Here is a 15,485-nt window from a genome sequence, read left to right on the forward strand (position 1 = left end):
TCCATTAACAAGATCAACAGTCGACCAATAAACAAAGGGAGGCAACGAACTTTCTCTCACACACCCGGTCAGACCTTTGACAGCTAGCGTGCTTTTCAAACCTGAGCCTACATTTATTGAAATAAACATACAACAAGTCGGGGCAAAGAGACTGGCCACTGGACAAACAACAGAAGAAAACAAAGGATGTTACTGGAAAAAAAAATTGGGGGGTTCAGCAAGATCTATAATTAAAATACAGTAATCACATTAATTCACACACATTAGCATGAATGTCTTGGACAAAATAGTTTCAACTTTGATGTGACTAAATCACAACAACAAACACTGCTACAATGCTGAGTCACATTCAATTTAAGCAGCATTTTTCAGCTGTGAGAGGTCTGAAAAACAGCACTTTGATATAATTACTGGGAAGTGTCTGGAGGAAACTGCATCTACAAAAAGGAACGGTCATGAGGTGAAACTAACCAACAGGGATGTGGTGGACATGTTATGTTTAGAACAATGCAGGGGCTGCAGAGATACGCCTCAGACAAGCTCTGCTGATAATATGAAACCGCTGTCACGTGTCAAACAAACTTGCCACATACACTTACATTGGACAGTTGAGCAAAATAAACGCTAAGCTTCACTTTTACATCTTATCTCTTAGTCGTAAGCGTGCTCACTGTCTTTCAGGGGCTGTTACATCATCATCATCATTAAATTGTAACTGAATATAATAATCCACCCATGTTTCAGTGTTTACGGTGGTCATTTAGTCACTTTGTAGAAGTCAATCATACCACGTTGATCAAATTTTGTCCTCCACAACTGCAAAAGTAATTGCAATCGCAATAAAATCATAATACGGCCAAGGGCAATATCCAAATCGCAGAACCAAACTGCAATATTTTGAAAAAGGAAAAATGTGTGAGAAAACAGCATCTTGTTCTCTAAATGAAAGAAAACATGTTTGCTTGGTACAGACCACGAAAAAACATCACATCATCATGATGTTAATAGTTTTGTTTTTCAGCAGACTTGAAAATTGCAATGCAAAACTTGCATGACAGTTGTACAGCCCAAGCACATACACAACTGAGTGGCCATTTTTAACTGCTGTCCATATGTGCCTCTGTGACTAACCACAAAATCCTGCAATTCTCATGACAACAGGAATTACTGGGAAGTCGCCTCATGTCTGGGGTTCTCCCTTACAGTCGAGTCCTGACCTCGAGGTCCAGAAAGACTGAATCAGTTTGACAAATGCCAAAAAAGCCACACAAACACACACACACACACAAAAAAAACCAATCAAAACAATGACAAATCGAGTGGTTGTAGGCAGCAATGACAGGAAGCTCCTCCAGGCAGTGTCTGGTTCTCTGGAGCCTCGGGTCTCAATGTCTCTCTGTCAACAACAGCAGGAAATAGGGTCAGGAACTCTGCTCGACCCACTGGGAACCAATAAAGACACAGACACCATACACACATTTCAGCACACGCACACACACAGGCCCGCATAAAACATCTGGATACTCTGAGAGATAATAGATACACATAGACAAAAAATAGTGCAAAATAAGGCAGATGTGCATAAACACACACACACGCCATCAGGCAAGGAGGTCACACCTGAATTATCAGAGCAAAACTGTCACACGGGACTGATCACACACTCACACACCATTTTTCCATAACAGCTCTGTGTTTTGCACAGTAACACACACACACGCACACACACACCAGTGATTCACATGCTCGCCTGGAGAAGTCATGACCTTTGTGTGAAAAGGTGAAGTGCTTCAGCGATCACGACAACAAAACAAAACAACCTTTGGCTCTCTGTTCAGCTCCCGCCTCATTATCATACTGCTCCATTATTATAATCATCATCCTCCGTCACCGCCGTCCCCCCTCACATCGAGCAGCGCCATGATCATCATCATCATCATCCTCCTCATCATTATCCACCCCATTATCATCACCACCACCGCCGTCATCATAACAACAGCTGCCACTATTTAATTCGGTAATTTTCACGAGAATGACATTTCATATGTTGCCAGCGCAGTTACAACATGAAAAGAAAATAACAGAAGAATGAAATAAATAATCTTCTTATATAACAGAAGGAAACAGGTGAGGAATAAAATATAATCAGTTAATATTGGTGTGATTTTGCTGTTCTACCACTGTCGTCGTGACTGTCAGTTCAGTAGTTATTCGAGCATACTATAAAATATGTAAATAGGGGTAATTATACAATATTACACAATAAAACATCTAATTATCTCCACCATAAATACCTAATTCCAACAACTCCTCTCTTTATCCCGTCACTTCTACTGCATCCCTGATCTCTTCCTGTCCTCCTTCCAGTCCACTTTACCTTCTAATTCTGCTTCCCCAGATGTTTGTCTGATCGGGAAAACATGCAAATCTCTCTTTAGACAAGGAAAACATTTGCCCTGTGGATGTACACACATTTACATGTGGTTTATTTTGTGTACGGGCAGTAGAGGTCTTCATGGGTCCAGCCACATCCGAGGACATGAGGCCCGGGACCTGTGTGGGTTCAAAATCAGAGCCGCGTTTTATACAGTCAATGGATCCATGAAGACCCGGAAAAGAACAATCAGAGAGCACAGATGATGGCAAATTTGCAATGCTAATGTTTGCAGCTGTGGCAACAAACAAGCAGTTGTTGTTATAGTTCAAAATGGCCAACAGCGGGGCTGTCCGAGAGGAATTAAATTGTATTTAACCAACTTAAGTCACATCTCCACTTTATGTCCTAAGAACCGCCTTTCAAAGAATTTCAGTGCGTTAATGTGTGCGTGCCTAAAGAGCTGCAAAGATTAGGCACATCAGTCTCACACATGAAAAAGCGACAGCTGTTTTTACACGCCATTTTCCTCGCAGGCAATGATGACGCCATATAACGCGACAGACAGCTATCATTTATTTGTTTCCAATTCCTGCTGAATTTCGTCCTCAGCAACCATAAACAAAAAACTAAATGGTTTGCAGCTGCAGATTTTTAAAAATGGTGGCTGAAATAAAATGCTGCTGCAGGTGTTCAGCTCTGCAAATCCAACCCCCAAAAGTCCCCTTCCTTTTGGAAATACTTCCCCGCAAGCTTGGACTTTTTAGGGGATAAAATAATGTCCCTGGAACTGAATTTAGACCCAAGTCCCTGTGATGGAAACAGATTTTCTTGGCAAGAAAGATGGATTATATGTGTCACGACAAGGCAAGATCAGAAGGCTACTAATGTCATAATAGTAATAGTTGGACAACCTGTACTTTAATGTGAACTTTCAATAGCAATCAGCTGTGAAATTGGTTCAAATTGTTTTTTGTCTCCTGACCTGGTTCGACATTTATGCTCTGTATGGGTTTGTGTTGCAGCATTCAAATAATAGATGGGTCCAGCTCGGTTCCTGGTTGTACAGTTTCAGTGTTTTTTGGGTTTTAGCACAAATTTTTGGACCTGTAAAGACCTCGAATGTGCAGATGCCCCGACTAACCCCGGATCCTTGTTTTTCCAGATCATCATCCAGGGATGCTACAATCCCAGTGATACGTGCTGTTTTCAGTGCTGATGCTGCATCCATCAATCTAATAAAAAGCAACAAATTGATCCATTTCTCTCTGTGAACGGCCAATTTTGATCACCAGTGCAAGACCAACAGAGGAAAATGAGTAATCTTAAATAAAACCAAATTCTACTATCTTTCTGTGAAGATAAAATGGCAGAAAATTGAACCCCGCCTTGGCCTGGTATCAAGCTGATATCTGATACTGGACAAACAGGCCTGGCCAGTCGACTGGCAGGGGAGAAAGGAGAGAAAAGAGAGAGACAAAGAGACGCAAGAGACACAAGACACACACATTCACGGGGAGAAGGGAGAATAGGTTTCAAACCGGAGACATTGGGCTGGTTGTTTCTGTTATGTAACATTAAAAGCAACTTCAGTGTCTTATTACATTGGTGGGTGGTGTTATTGCATTATCAAAGGAAAATGCCAGTGTTATTCTATAGCTTTTGCTACTGTCAACAAACTGCATGAAAAGACTAAAACCAGCGGTGTGTTAGTCCTCTTTTTAATGGGGTAAAATAAATTCCTACAACAACAGACAGTCTAGCCTTTAGGAAACATTAAAATGGTGCACAGATTAATACACATTTGCTGCTCTAATGTGGAGAGATATAACAATCCATCAATCTGGATTGATGCAAAGAAAAAAACATCAATCCACATCATCATTTTTAAGATAAGCCGTTATTTAGAAATTCCTATGGCACACCTGTGTCACTGTTTCTGTCTAAGCACACCTTCCTCCTAAACATTCAAGCAGCACTAACACCAGGAAGATAACGGCAAACATCTCTCAGGAATAATTCAACAGTGTGGAAATATTTGCATATATTTCCACACTGCTGAATTATTCCATTATGCCATTACAAGTTAAAATACACAGAAAATATGACAAACCTGGCCGGGCATACAATCTGCAAACTCATTGCTCTCGTTACAGTAATATCTGCTGCTCTCTTTCAACAATGTTAGGCTGAAAAAATGCACATGCAGGCTGAAATTCAACTTCTGTCGGGACATGCAATGACTTAAATCAGTGATAGAGTCAGGCAATAGATCGTCATTATATCAATATCATGATACCAGACTCGATACCATCTCAGACTTTGTTAGTTGTTGTTGTTTGTTTTTGAATAAAGGAATAAGTGTTGTCTTTTCCTGGTTGTATTACGGTAAAGTGATATAATTTTCTGAATTTACAGACTCTTCTATTGTTTGTCTTTACCCACTTAGTCATTATATCGACATTACGGATTATTATTTATTAAAAAATCTAGTGAAAACACCAGTTTGTTGACCAGACTGATGCAGGGATCTGGTCAAAAATATTGTAATATTTGATTTTAACCATTGTGCCCTGTCTTATTATATACTGCTGAAGAGTTCGGCCAACAGCAATGCATCATATTCTTTAAGATCAAGATACATTTGCACTATTTCAAAATTTAATATGCATGTCAAGATATATATTGTATAGTGTTCAATAGTCCAAAAATATCAAGAAGTTTTTACTAGTTTTGGACAACAATGAAGCACAGAGGAATAAGCTGTATTATTCCTGGTTTTGCTCTTTTCATAGGATTTGTTGATGCTAAGAATAAGAGAGTGTGTAAGAGTATAACCAGGCAAAAAAATGATTTCCAAGTCCATAATGTAATAACCAGTCAGTAGTGTAACACACTGAGATGCTATCAGCAGAGTGCTGTTGCTGTTCGCTTTGTTTATTCTAATATGGGCTTTATTAAATTTAGTTTTATGACACTATTGGCATTTGTTTGCCTTCTGGCTGTGACTGGCAGTGTTGATTTGCTTTTGCAGCACAGGGGAAAAAAAAACAGAAAGTGAAAAGGAGAAAAGAAAATTAGAACAAAAACAACAATATGAGATGAAGACAGAAGAGATACGCAGCCAACATTTACACACTGAGCAAATTATTCCAAAAGTGAAAACCTGCAAGAACGAAAGCTGATACCAAATCTGATGTTATCCAGCTAATACCTACGTCAGTTTGAGAACTTTTTCTGTCTCACCGATATCAGTTCAAATCAGTCAGAACATCCATTCAAACAGGTTTAAACTTTCCAGGTATCATCTCTCTTGATCACATGGTGACATTTCATGTGCGCTTGTCGGACGTCAGAGGGACGGGAGCCGAAACATGAAGTGAGACGTGAAAAGAAAGCATGGCCTCATAATAATGTCAAGTCATCCCATCGAACAGGGCGTGAGTCAATGGGGGTCAGGGTACAGTGTGTTCTTCCACCAGTAAGTATCATGTATCTCACACACACACACACACACACACACACACACACACACACACACACACACACACACACACACAGACCTTACATAATGTAGGTAAACAAAACCATGTGCAAAAGGTCTCCTGTTTTTCCAGGCTTTATGATGACTACAAAGGACAGAGATAAAGTGCAGAGTCATCTGTCAATACTGAAGACAATTACAGCTCTCTGTGAAGCTGTAAATAGATTTTCTGTCTTTTTATGGGGAGAGGACTAATCCTGGGAAATGTAAATGAGCCAAAGAGCTTTAAAAGTATGGACTCAATTTAGATGCTCTTCAATTGGGATTAAAGGCAGAATTTGGCACTTTTCATTTGGATGTCCAGTCTGTGTTATTGGTAAATGTCGTCAACTGAAGCAACAATATTCTTCACTGCGTGCTTCTCCTGCTGTAAATTCTGTTGTTTTTCCTGCGTCATACATGTCAATATTGGGATTTGAAATTAAAGGAAATTTTTCGGACTCCGTTGGGGATAAACAATAAAGTCCTGGACTTCCATCATTGTCCCTGGCGTTCTGACCGTCCATAATGCTTCATTTAAAATGCCTGACCTGAGAAATATTGGAAAAAACAAACTAAAACTAGAAAATTAAATGATCACACTTAGTAAAGATTTTTCAAGGAGAAAACGAGGTACAGTAGAAGGCTTCCTAGATGTGCACCAAAGGAGGATGAATATCCAGTGTGGAAAGACTTCTGAGTATTTCAAAATTTGAATTAAGAAATTCAAGGTTATACTGCTTTTTAATCATTAAGTTAATCATTTCATGCCAAACCTGTAATTTTCTCCCCTTTTTAAAGCCCTTAATAGGACACTGGATGAATATTTTTAACTAAAAATCATAATAACAGTAATGAAACCTTCGAAATCACTTCTGTTTACATTTCAGGAGACCTAATGAGGAGAGCAGCAGAGGGGGAATATTTAGATGTTCCCTCCTTGGAATCATAACAATACGACAGCTGAGTTTGCTTTGATCTTAATGGTGCGTCCCATGAAATATTTATCAGGAGGAACTACACACTGTGGGGCTCTGATTCTTAAAACAATGAAAACCAAAGTCCCCCCTCCATCCCTCTTGCAGCTCTGAGGCCCTGAGGAGAAGAGTTTTTGGTGTACTACACGGGATGAGCGTCTGGGGAGCAGAGTGGGAACTGTGTCTTGTGGGGTAACACCGCTGCAGAGGATGTTAAATGAGCACAAGCAGTGAGGACAGGCGGTTTCTAAGTCTGAGCGAGATTCTGAAACAGAAACAAAGACGCAGATACCTGGGTCAAATGCAAAAAATAAAACAAATTCTGAATTTCCTGAAAAAATCCTCATGGTAGATCTCATTCCTCCATCCCAATACCGTGTCTGTAGTGTTATCTCTAAAAGTATGCATCACCTTATATCTTCAGAAACGAGACACGGCACTAAAAGTACTATTATCACTGCAACAGATGGTCTATCCAGGTATATATTAATTGAGCAGATGATGAAATGTTGGATTGCCAAGTTTTATTCTTGCCACAACCTTCACTTCCAAAGTAAACAGAAACATTAAGCTCAGTATGTAAACCTACTCTTATTTTAAAATGTCCTATGTAATGTCTTATTACATGTGGCACATGATCACCCGCATCATGGCACTGGTGCTGCTATTCATTGTTGTTTTCTAAATTTGGAGGAAATACCAAAAGTGTACTGGTCAGCTCAGCTTTGTGAATACTTCTTGATTTGCAGTACTTTATAAACCACAAAAACTGTAGATAAAAGTAGTGATTTGTACTTAAATATTAAATAATTTAAGTGCCATGTAAGTCCTCCTTAAGTGTCAGTAATAGGGTTGGCGATGCCATCAACCGTCGCGATGGCTGTCAGTCAACGACCACTGAGCTCCACCATTGTTTCATCCTGATTTAAAGGCCGTCTGTATTTGAGATGGCTGTAAGGCAGGAGTTGTTGCTGAAGTTCTGTTGTTGTCATGTGGGACACAAAATAAAAGGAAACTATTTTATCTGCTGGTCATTGCACTATGTCTGCATTTATTATTTCCTTATTAAACCTGCCCAGTTACGCAATATCAAGGAACTCTGTTTCATTCATGGCAGTGGTGTTTCTTTTCTGCAGGCCGCTGTTCGTATGTTACTTTTAATCGTGCCGTTGTTTTCATAGTTTATCTTCCTCAGTATAGCTACCGGCCTACTTTGCATAGCCGCCCTTCCCCTCCAAAACAACAATATCATCATCTATCATGATGTTTGGCTGTAGACATCGTCTACAGGTCAGTTCAGTCGGCATCACCCCAACCCTCGAAAGTAACTAAACAAGTAAATACATACCAATAACTTACAGTGACTGTCTAAAACTTTATGACACTGTCATTATCCGTGTTTCCATTTAAATTTCTTACGCACGTTTTTTAGTATCGCATTAGAAAAAAGTTTTGGTCATTTTGCCAAAAAGGTTTCACACTTGCTAGAGGTTATTTTTGGCTTTTTCAAAAAAAAAAAAAAAAAAGAGTTAATGCACTTCATGTCTGACTAAGTTTTAATGGAGTTACCATTTAATTTATTATGACTAAATTAAATTAAATTAATACATGAAACAAACAGAGATGTCACATTTCCACCATGTTTTTGACATTGTTTTTCACTACTTGAAGTTGGACTGGAACTCTTTTAATTATGTAATTATGTATATATGCATGAGCCACAGTAGTGGACAGAAACAAGGATTCATTTGCATTTTCTTTTGCCAATTTGTTTGAAACTTGCTTAAAAGTTGTGCGAAATTTGGATGGAGATCTTTATAATTCGGGTTATACTGAGCAGCATTTCAAATATTTTGTCCACCCCATGTATATTACAAATCACCAATATAATTCAACATCATGACAACAGTTTCAACACTAAAAACTGGAACATATAATATGAAGGCAGGATTTATTCAGACTGCATTAGTTTTAGTTCAGTGAATGTACTAAACTGGAAATATTCTGGAGTGCTAATAGATATAAGAGAAAGAAAGAGGGTATGAAAAAGTCCACCTAGCCTTCCTCCCTGTCCTCGCTCCCATATGTTTCCCACCACTGTGTAAATCTCACTTTCCTCCTTTTCGTGAAACGTCAATAATAATCTCCTCTCAAGGAGGGATGAAGTGGATGGTGTTTACATAAGACATTTCCAGTGTGGGCAGAGCGACAGCGGCTGAGCTCAGCTCTCGGTCTGACTCTCTGCCCACACAGGACACATCTAGTTTAAACAGACATCAACTCCTGACAGATCACTCATGAAGAGCAGGAAGTCCTTCGAAACAGGCTGGAAATATATATGAGGCTAAACGGAAAAAAGGCGGGGGAGGGAGGAGGGCACGGATGACAGAAAGTAAGAAAAAAAGAAAAACGAGCTGGGAAAAATTAGGGATTACAGGGGAGAGAAAAGAAAGGAGATGTAAACCAGAAATTAAAACATAAAAATGAACATGATCTGATATAAGCTTTAAACTTCCGCCATTATCCTTCATTTACAACCGACAGCTACTTTGCTAGCTGCCAAATACCTGAGAAAGAAAGAGACCACACAACGCCAACAAGTTATTAAACAATCTTACAGATATACTCTTAATTAGCTACAGCTGATTAAATGCTGCTGTCACCCCTTCAAAACGTGCAAAGACAGTTTTGTTAATAATTTGAGTTTGCAGCACTTGCAGGTTCATTGTTTCTGACAGTGTTTTAAACTGAGGAGAAAAGCGAGGCACTAAATCGCACAGCAAAGCCAACATATCTAATGAGTGAAGTGATTGTTTAACCTTCATCTAGTTTCTACTGTACATTGAAGACGAGGTGAGTATGTGCTTTGCAGTAACACATCTTGAGAGGAGAGAAACAGTCCAATCAGTGCTGCACCGCAGGCTCAAGCTCACCAGCTGAACATGTCTGACCCAAGAGAGGATGCAACAAGTTATACGTTATTTTTAAGTTCTAATTAAGCAGTTGGCTGGGTAACAGGAGAGTGAATGTTGCACTGAAATGACAATTTCAATATAGAAACACTTAATAAAGCAGATATAAAAATGAAGAAGGGGTTATGAGAGGAAAGACAGAACGCATAAGTGTTTTTTCCTTCACTCAGGAGAGGTGGATCACCACACAACATTACCAGCTGGCGAAAAATTTACGAGCTACAAACCCAATTCCAAAAAAAGTTGCGACATTGAGTAAAACGTAAATAAAAACACAATGCAATGATTGGCACGTTTTCCATTTGTATTAAACTGAAAATAGTACAAAGATGATTCATGATCAATCTGATAAACTTTATTGTATTTTGTAAATGTATGCTCATTCATTCATACTTTGATTTAAATTAAGTTGGGACAGAAGTGACGAAAGACCGGGAAATTTGTGGAAAGCTCAAAAAACACCTGTTTAATTGGTAACAGATGAAAGTGTCATGATTCAGTATTTAAGGGGCATCTTCTTCAGGCAAGCGAGCAACAATAAATATCTTGTCTTTGTACTGAACTAAACTGAACACAAAAGTTTTTGCAATTCATTGAAAACATGTTTTTATTTATGTTTTACACAATGCTGTAATTGTTGTATATAATGAAAAATAAACAAAAACATAATATGGGCTGGTCCTGTAGATGTAACCATTTAATCATAATCAAGTAATCAAATATGATTAATATTGGTGCTGAAACTATTTCTAACATTTGAAGCGACCACCAGTCACGTACGTGGAACAAATACCAAAAAGAAAAAGAGAGAAACCTGAGAGAAGCAAGAAGAAATGAAGGATGGCAAGAGAGCAGGGGAAAAAGAAGAAAAATGTTGAAGAATGCAGCTTAGGTAATAAGATGAGTTGGAACAAAGACAAGGAATAGGAGGCAGATTTTTTTTTTCAGTGATTTGAGTTTCAACTCCAAACGTCGGTGTCAAGTTCAGTTCATCTGAAGTCAATTCTTTCAACAAGCTCCTCTCTTCTTTTGAATCCCCCCAATGCAGTACAAGATCCTTTTAAACATGATGAGTGAATGTAAAAGCCGCCAACAAAGCTGCAGTGCACATTATTTGTGCTATAGCGACTCCACAGACAGCAGATGTGACAAAAGAAGAAGTTTATTTTACTCTTTATAATGTCTGAAGACAAAACTCACAGGTCAGCCAAAAAAACTCAACGATGAGGGTGTTACTCTGAATACAAGATTAAACCACTTGCTCAGACATACCATTCTTGTCAGATGCAAACAATCACTTCCCTGTGTGTTCACACTGTGTGTGTGTGTGTGTGTGTGTGTGTGTGTGTGTGTGTGTGTGTGTGTGTGTTTGAAATAATCTCTCATTCTTGAAATACCTCACTGTCACAGTACGGCTGAGAAAACCAGCTATTCCCTTTTCTTCCCTGTAATCCCTCCCTTTCTTCCCCTAGTTTTCACACCAGACTGTGTGTGTGTGTGTGTGTGTGTGTGTGTGTGTGTGTGTGTGTGTGTGTGTGTGTGTGTGTGTGTGTGTGTGTGTGTTTGTGTGTGTTTGTGTGCGTGTCTTGTGCCAACAGCCCCCTTATCCTTGGGCGACCTACACAAATACCCCCCTACTCTAAAACATAGCCTCATATCTGCATGCAGACTGGGGCAGGAGAATTGGGCGAGCATCCAACAGGACACAGGGTTACCCAACCCTGGGTCCAGGGGCAACCCCTTGTCGCGACAAATCTGTGTGTGTGTGTGTGTGTGTGTGTGTGTGTGTGTGTGTGTGTCTGTGTGTGTGTGTGTCTGTCTGCTTGTCCACCTTCGCATCCCGTTTAATACGGATGGGTATCGACTAACTGATACTGTTACTGATACTTTTCACTCTAATTTGATGAAAAAAATAAAGATATTACATGAAAAGAAGTGAAAAGATTCAACAGTTCTTTTATTATTATTATTATTATTTTTACAGAAGTAACAAGCTATACTGTTTCCTGAGTTATTGGTAAAGGAAACTTTTGAATGTTTTGCCCTGTCAGCTGTTAACATAATGTTACATAAATCGTTCCTCCAGGAGCTTATCACTATTTTTATAATTGTTTAAATAAAACTTAAAATAAGAAAAAAATGTAAGTTTTTTGTCTTATTAATTATTAATTATTAATTATTAATTAGTTATTGGTTATAAACAGTTAAACTATCAGTTAAGGAAAATGCACATAATCTACAACCCTAGTAAGGTCAATATTAACTTTAACTTTACTTTGAGCTCCGTTTTTGGTCTCCACCAACTCCTGAGGGAAATATGTGGCTCTTCAGCAGCCAAATACCCCACTATGTTCACTAATTGCTCACTTACTTTGTTATTTTTACAGCCTTTTCTCCAAAAACAGCTGCCCACTGCCAAAAATGACTCCATGAGAGCGGTGAGAGTGGACCAAATCAGTAAAAGTTCTACTGAAAAACCAAAACATTGAGCTGAAAAATGCTGCAGCTCAAGTATTCAGGTGTTGTACTGTTTGAGGAGTAAATGTTAACATATTTACTGTAATAAACCATAAAATCACTAAAATATGAAATGTTTGTTTCATCATAATTGGAGTTTAAATTAATGCTGAATTTTTGCTGAATGTCGGCAAATGAGTCATAAGAAATCATTAATAATCTTGTAGAAGGTGTAGATATTTATAACTGTGAACTTGAGCAAACTGTTAATGGAGTCTGGCAGACAATGAAACAGGAAGCCTCTTCACTCAAACATTTTTTCAGAGCAGTGAGCTTTTGTTTTCAGGATAAAGGGTTTAACTTTACATTGACAGACATTCAACAGTTGTAAACAGCTGATCAACTTAAAGCGGAGGCTTCTTTTAATATAAAAATATTGTTTATAGCGACTTTAAACGTGACAGCCAAAGCAGACCAGTAGCCTGAGTGAATGTGGAAATTATTCACTCCCAGATAAAGAATTTCTTTACTGCGATCGATGTAATGAAAATATAAAAGACACGGCGGCTTGTTTACTTACTGACACATACAAACACACACGGGTAGCAGAGTAAAGAGGAATTAGACTGACAGAAGCAGACAGATGTTAATAAATTGTTGATATGTGTATGCACACACACACACACACACACACACACACACACACACACAGTTCTGGATGGTTGCAGTGTTGTTTTGGAAAAGTGAGTCATCTTCATGTCATATTTATATGGAAAAAAAACACACACAGACAGCAGTCCCCTTGCACACAGTCATCTGTTATATTTATGTGAAATAAATGATGTAACTATATCTCAAACACACACAGACACACAGACACACACACAGACACCTACACACAGAAAATGTTGTACAGTGTTCCTCGGGAGCAGTGAGTCATCTTCATGCCATATTCATGTCAATAAAATCAATCAACGCCCGAAACACACAAACATCATTTGCACAGTGACCTTTCAGAGATGACTCACCCCTGTGTCGCTTTTATAGCAATCAGCAAGACACACACACACACACACACACACACACACACACACACACACACACACACACACACACACACAAAGATCATGTAAAGCAGTCTTCAGTCTTATTAAATAACCAACCTCCTCTGTAGACTGTGATGATCTCACTGCATCAGTTTAAAACCCGTCTTCCATTTAACTTGCTCAATAAAAGTGATCAAATCGGATCAGATGGTCATATTAGATGAAACATTAATAACCTCGGTGGATAAAAAACAAGTACTGTGAGCAGAAGACAGAATAGGTAGTAAATATTAATAACAGACCTACATAAAATATACTGGAACTGAGTTTTCTTGCAGCCGTACAAGAAGTTTGCTTGGGGGATTAAAAGAGAAGAAAAACAGAATAGTTAGTCTGAGGAACTTTTTTTTTTTTTTTAACACAGGCACCAAGGAGAGGATGTTACTGAGCTGCCCACACTGTTTGACTGACAGTTGATCTCTGGGAGATGCAGTGTAGAAACACCACAGTAATGAGTGCTGAGCACCAAAGATGGAGATAACATTTTTAAAAATGGGAATCCAGAGAATTTCCATTTTAAGTAGGAGCTCATGAATGAAAAATGTGGCTTCATTATAGTCTCTCCTCTCTCCCTCTCTCTCTCCTTATGTCAGCGCCACTCACTCCTGCTCTCCCTCAACCTCCTACTCGTTCTGTTTTTGTACATTCTTTAAAATATCTGTCCATCACGACCTGAAATATCGTACCTGCCGTCACTGTCAGCTCCGTGTCTGTGTTAGAACTGAACCATCGATTTATAAAATAAATGCCCCTATATGAACACTGCCAAGTACATTTCGTGTTTATTTCAACCTTTGGATAAAAGCATTGAATACCTACAGCCGAGAACAACTTATCCAGGACTATTGATTTGAAAACTTTATTTATATCTATTCTATGTGTTGTGTTACTTCTAGGCAGCAGAGTTAAACTCTTAAACCCTGCAGATGGAAGCTCGATCTGAACTGAATAGTTTTAAGCTTCAAATCTTGGTTCATTACGTTGAGATTTGATATCTAAATCAACATTTGCAGTCTGTTCAGCTATTTTCTGTTTAAACCTGGTATTTCTAGACTACGCTGATTAGACCAGTATTACATTATTTGTACAATTAGATGCCAGTGGTGGCTGTAGGATGACCAGGAGTCCTGCTTTATGTGGGGCTGCACAACTTTTTTATCAACTGTCCCACGTTTCACATATTAAAACCATGTTATTAGCTCTACTTTTCAAAAATCGAACCACTGCAGGACAGTGGACGCTCTTCTAAAATTTGACTTTTATCCAACAGCTGTGAAGAAAAGCAGGGAAGGAATCACAGAGCTGTGTTTGACGTCAATCGCCGTGCAAAAGTGCAGGATAACCTGCGACTGTCAGTGCTGTCCGACGCCCAACAAGGAAAACTGCAAGTCACCATAAAGTCACAAGCTCTGCAGAATTAAGAAGAATATGAAACTACAACAAAGAAAAGGAAACAACAGGGAAACTTATATATTGACTTTTATGTGCTGCTGAATCAACCAGGAGGGCAAATCATACAAATGTTACAATCTAACGGCAACATAAATTACATTTATGTTGATGAAACTGACATGTTCATAAAAAGATAAGAAGATTTTTTAACCTTCCTTCGCAGACGTCAGTAGAAACCTTGAATGTAAAACAAGAGCCATAATAGGAACACACCCCCAATAAAACACTACAATATTCGCTTGAGAGCTACATGTTAGCTTAGCCAATTATGGGTTAAAATCTGAAGTACACAAGAAAAGTTATAATACACATACAAAATTTAAGTATATTAAGTAGTAATAGATACAAGTAACTGGAATATTTTAGGTTAAGGGTCATACAATGTGTCAAAAGTGTCTTTTGTTTCTAGTAAGAACTCAAGATTTGTAGCTGTCTACACAGAATTTGTTAACTTAGTCGTATTTTTTTAGGCTATAAGCTCAACCTTCTAGGTCAAAGTTTATGGGAATTAATGTCATCCTCTTAACTCACAGGGTTAAGGTGATTGTTTTTCAGGAGGCCAGTGTCAGTGTGAGCGTTACACTGAGCTGCCATTTTGTTCTGTGGTTCAGATGCTAGTACAGT

At 38.6% G+C, this 15,485-nt stretch overlaps 1 protein-coding gene across 2 annotated transcripts in view; it reads right to left on the reverse strand.

The window, feature by feature from the left end:
* jade2 (jade family PHD finger 2) overlaps nt 1-15,485 on the reverse strand; it is a 255,881-nt gene that overhangs the window by 121,794 nt on the left and 118,602 nt on the right. The gene's annotated exons all lie outside the window — the stretch shown is intronic.

The sequence above is a fragment of the Lutjanus erythropterus genome, chromosome 11 (assembly GCF_056507025.1).
Source record: "Lutjanus erythropterus isolate fLutEry1 chromosome 11, fLutEry1.hap2, whole genome shotgun sequence".
NCBI classification, from domain to species: Eukaryota; Metazoa; Chordata; class Actinopteri; order Lutjaniformes; family Lutjanidae; genus Lutjanus; species Lutjanus erythropterus.